Source organism: Brienomyrus brachyistius, chromosome 20 (genome assembly GCF_023856365.1).
Source record: "Brienomyrus brachyistius isolate T26 chromosome 20, BBRACH_0.4, whole genome shotgun sequence".
Classification (NCBI taxonomy): domain Eukaryota; kingdom Metazoa; phylum Chordata; class Actinopteri; order Osteoglossiformes; family Mormyridae; genus Brienomyrus; species Brienomyrus brachyistius.
The window spans coordinates 13,387,895-13,393,303 of record NC_064552.1 but is presented as its reverse complement, the minus strand read 5'-3'; positions in this window follow the sequence as shown (position 1 = coordinate 13,393,303).

Genomic DNA, 5,409 nt, shown 5'->3' with positions numbered 1-5,409 from the left:
GGTAAGGCACTTGTTGCCAAGGAGCTTGTTAGCCTTACTTTTGTCTTCATAATTCATCATCCGTCTTCATTTTTTCTGGTTGGAACCGGCCTGCCAGCTTACTGTAGTGTAACTCACAGTGATGCCTTCTTAAATTCTAATTATGTTACAAAACTGTAGGCGTATGTAAGAGTATTAAACATCCCCTGTCCTGGGTATCCTTTGCTTTATGCACTGGGTTGGGGTACTTTATATGGAAGGAAGAATGAATAAAAATAAAATACAAAGATGAAATAAATCTATTTATTATGTTATTAATTAATTTTGTAGTAGGAATGATCAAGGTAGATTTTGTAGCAAATTCATTTCTCAGACCGATCAGAAAAAAAATCTACCGTTAAAATTTCTAATAATTCCGTTGCGCACCTGCAGATTTTACAGTTGATCCCTCTGTAATAAGTGCTGATACTAAACTTAAAGTTTCTGGCAAAATTTATATGCTGTTGGCTCAAGGGCCCAGTAGCACTATGATTACTCACCTGGCTGTAGGATTCAAACCCACAGCCTCCTGGACACAAGCATAGACCCCAAACCCACAGAGCTGCACACTGCCTGTAAGTAACTGCTTTCCCTGAAAAAAAGAAAAGAAACGAAAAGAAAATAATGCTAAATTTGATTGTTAACATAACAGAAAATAACCCATAAAAAAACCTAAAATAAAACAGCACAGATTACGACCTGGAAAGTTAAGGCAGACAGAACTAAAACTGCACATTTCCAGCTTTTAAAACAGCTCAATTTGGCACGGTAACCGCAGTCTTGGCGATGCTGTCCGACTGAGTCATAGCTACAGAAAATGCCAGACCAGATGGAAAACCAATCAGCTCACTGTGTTCAAATTTCCTATAAATCAATGAAAGGGAGCTATTTAGATAGCATTTGCTGATAAGCGTCACTGACAGATTAAAGGACTTTGCAAATAAAAACCGCAAAGCTAATTTTAATTGATTTTCGAGCAGGCGAGTCATACAGTTCATTTTCGGCACACTGTACAGTCTGCAGATGTGGATCTGCTCAATCATGTGCTGGGTTGTAGCGTTTGCCAGTAATTTTTTGCAAAGCCGTTGCTAGCGATGCCGGTGGGAGCAGCATTCTCTGTTAATTTGCACGGCTTTCCATAAAGATTAGACTAGTTAAATCTACGTAAGTAACTGCTATAAGCCTGTACTGTATCTTTAGGGGCAGAACGATGGTTGAATTCTTGCTGTAGCTTCAAGTCTCTGAGGCTGTGGGCTTGACTGCATATTCTGTCTGCTGTATGCACCGTTTGCATGTTCATATTTAAACATTTCCCATAGTTTCCTCCCTTTGCCCTAAAACAGGCAGCTAAGTGAGTCGATGACTCTAAATTGTCGATAGTGCGCGTAGGCATGAGTGTGTGTCCATACATGTCAACACCCTCATAGTTCTTGCCAATATCTGTGCATCAGGGCAGTGTAGTCAGTGGATTTAATTAGCACTTTCTGTTAATTATACACTGAATTAAGGGTAAATCTAGCAGTTATCAGTTGACCTGTGACAGGAAGATACCACTTTTTACAATCCATAGTGTTTCATGACCAGACCTCATCCATTCATTTTCTATATTTTAGTGAACCGTCGTGCGAATCTTCCGCAGCAGAATTTATGTCACCCGCATCCGCCGTGCGTCTGTGGTTCACAATGGCCAATAAGTATTGCAGCACTTTAATCCAGAGCCTTTCTGCTCCAAATAACACGTCGTGGATAGCTGCAGTTCCGCTCGTGCTCGTCACGTTTTGCCAGTGCATCTATTACCGTTGTTTTATCAGTCTGCTTTATTCATTCTGGTCACTGCATATAGCTGTGTGTCAAACTCAGCGAGCATCATTTGCGTCCTCTGTGTTCACGATGGGCGTCTTCACGGTAATTCAGGTCTTCCATATTCCACTGTACTCAGAAGGCCCCTCATAACTCCTTAAGCTCCGCTGAGCACGTTCTCAGCCACTTTTCCACTTCCCGTTCCCTAAAGCGCACTGGGGTCACTTCTTAAGCTACTTTGCTCTTGCCCATTAGCTGTGTTCATCTCTTCTTGATTTTTTTTTCACATCCGAAGCACCAATATATTACAGTCACGTTTCGCTTAATAACAGGGATACGTTCTGAGAAATGCATTGTTTGGCGATTTTATCATTGTGCAAACATCATAGAGTGTTCTTACACAAACCTAGAAATCATACTGTACTACACACCTAGGCTACAGTAAACTTTTTTTTAATAAGTAGAAAGGGTATATTCTAAAATAAAACTGCTTAGTAAATATATTAACCAGTAACATAGTTGTTTATCATTATCAAGTATGATGTGCTGTACATAACTGTTTGTGCTATAATTTTGTATGACTGCCAGTGCAGTAGGGGCGGCATGGTGGTGCAGTGGTTAGCACTGTTGCCTCACACCTCTGGGACCCGGGTTCGAGTCTCCGCCTGGGTCACATGTGTGCGGACTTTGCATGTTCTCCCCATGTCATCGTGGGGTTTCCTCCGGGTACTCCCACAGTCCAAAAACAAGCTGAGGCTAATTGGAGTTGCTAAATTGCCCGTAGGCGTGCATGTGTGAGTGAATGGTGTGTGAGTGTGCCCTGCGATGGGCTGGCCCCCCATCCTGGGTTGTTCCCTGCCGCGTGCCCATTGCCTCCGGGATAGGCTCTGGACCCCCCGCGATAAGTGGTTTGGAAATTGCATGGATGGATGGATGGATGGCAGTGGAGTAGGTTTGTTTACATCAGCAAAACCACAAACACATGAGTAATACGCTACGACGTCACAATAGCTAAGGAGTCACTAAGCAATAGGAATTTCTCAGCTCCATTGCAGTATACTTACTGGACTACTGATGTATATGTGGCAATTATGCGACGCATGAATGTGTACCAATTGCTAAGAAGCTCTTTAGGAGGGAAGAATATCCAGCTAAGAAGGGGTCAGGGGGAAAAAAATAGTGCTCAGTGAAAAGGACAAGTACGGAAATTATTTGTATTGCAATATATAGGTATACATACACAGAAAAATGCATGTAAATTTAATTTTCAAATTCCATTAATATTGCATACTTTTAAAATGTCTTGCTGCTTCCACTAGTGTACGTTCAATATATGTTTTTCAAACAGTCTCAGTTGAACTTCTGTGAAAGTTTGGCCTTTTATACAATTATGCAGTCCAACAGATTCTTAATCCTGGATCTGGGGACTACAGAGGAATATTTAAGCGACTTTTTCTCTGAACAGTTTTATCATTAGGCTGTTACAAACCACTAATACTACATAATTTATGAAAGGCTAAAAGCAGCAGACTGTTATAAAATACGGAGAGCAATTTGTATAGCAAAAGATTAAGTGCATTTTACAGTTTATTCGGTTTGTTTGTCTCAAACACAAACTAATTGCTATTCTATGTGTTAGTAGCTTAATTGTAGCACAAATGTAAAGTTATGTGCCATTAGCTCACCTACACTGGAATACTTTCATTTTCACGTATCCCATTATGCTCTCTTTCGAGACATACACACACACCGTATTCAGTCGAGACCAAAACGTGGCATCAGAGCACACGGTCAGGCATTTATCTGACATTTTTCCAGGTTAAGGGTCTTGCTCAATACGACAATTCTGCCAACCCGAGAATTCAAACTGGTGACCTTCCGACTACAGACGCAGAAGACTCACCTTCTGAATGACACAAAGCCCCATTCATATTTCTGCCTGGGTTTGAGCTGGGAACCATTAGTGAAAACCACTGCTGTTAACAAAAGGGCAGCTCAGCCCAGATGAGGGCCGAACTCACAACCTACTGATCATGAGGCTGAAGCACCTCCTACAGTGCCGACATTGGGAGGGATGAGGGACGTGCTTTGCTGTTGTTGTTCCTGTTGTTGACCCTGTTGTTGACCCTGTTGTTGTTATTACTACTACTAAGCTTCTGAGTTCTGAAATGTTGTCGATAATATCCACATTAATTAAAACCGTTCATGCACTTGTTGTGTCAGGGTGCAGGCACCTCTCTTTCTGTGCCAGACACAAGTCCATCTCACTTTTCGTAACAGCCTGTTCACCCCTGAAAAACCAAAGGAAGCGTGTGCAGTGTTATGAGCATTTGCATGACAACGAGGTCCTATTTTTCTCAAAGAATGAACATTAGATGTTGTGGGAGAGCAGTAAGAGTCCATAGATTGCAGACTTTATGAGTCGGACGAAAGGAAAGACAGGGAACGCAGTGCCACAGAATTGCCTCTCTTGTCAGTCCAAGAGCACCACTGAGTATTACTATAGAAATTGAGTGAGGTGATTGACTGATTTAAAGCCTCTGTCTGCTGTAATGTTTAATGTGTCACTCACTTCAGTGGCGTACAAGCAGGTGTATGACTGGAGCTTATACAGCAGGCAATGCTACATCTTTACACTGTCAGGACTATTTTCGGCCCCCCTCTTTAATGGTTAGTGACCAGTGCTTCCGGAATGGTTATTTATTAGCTTATGTGCAGTTCGCTTGAGCTTCCAGAGATGCCTGAGGGCCGGGGATGATTGGAGGTTGAGTTGTATATATTTGGGTGAAACATAGCAGGCATTCAAAGTGTGCATTCTGCGATGTGCCCAAAATAAAATCTACCACACGTCCTACTAATGCTGCATGTAATTTTCCTCTGAAAGGGGTGCTAACCTTTCAGGCATTCCCGGGAAAAGTGCAGTGAACTAACTGGTCACTTCTCTGCAGCATCAATAGCAACTAGGAAAATAGTGATCAGATCAGATTTTTAATGTGCTATATACTGATATTCTCTACATGCAAATATGCTGAGGATGAGAGTGAGGGAACGGAACTGCAGAAGAAAAATTTTAAGGAAAATGATGATCAAAATATTCACTTTGACATCAAGCGTTTAGGGTAGATATAAAAATTGTCCACACCCCTGTTAAAATGTCAGGCATTTGTGATGTAAAGAAATGAAACCACAATAAATCAATTCAAAACTTTTCCCACCTTTAATGTGACGTATAACCTGTACAATTCCATTGAAAAACAAACAAATCTTTAAAAATAACAGACGTACAATAACATAAGGTGGCATAAGTGTGCACACCCCAAAAGTAATACTTTCTTAATCAGAATCAGAAGACTTTATTAATCGTTCGCATTGTGACTGCACAATCACACCTATGTGTCACACCAAGACAAGAGCAATACAGTATAACTATAAAAATAAAAATAGGAATCAGCTACAACATCTTTTGATTATGACAGGGGCATTTTAACAGGGGTGTTTACGCTTCTATCAACTGTAAAACAGTTTTTTAAATACATTCTTAATTAAAGCACAAAATTCTTAATAAAGATGCCATTTTTACGTTTTATTTTG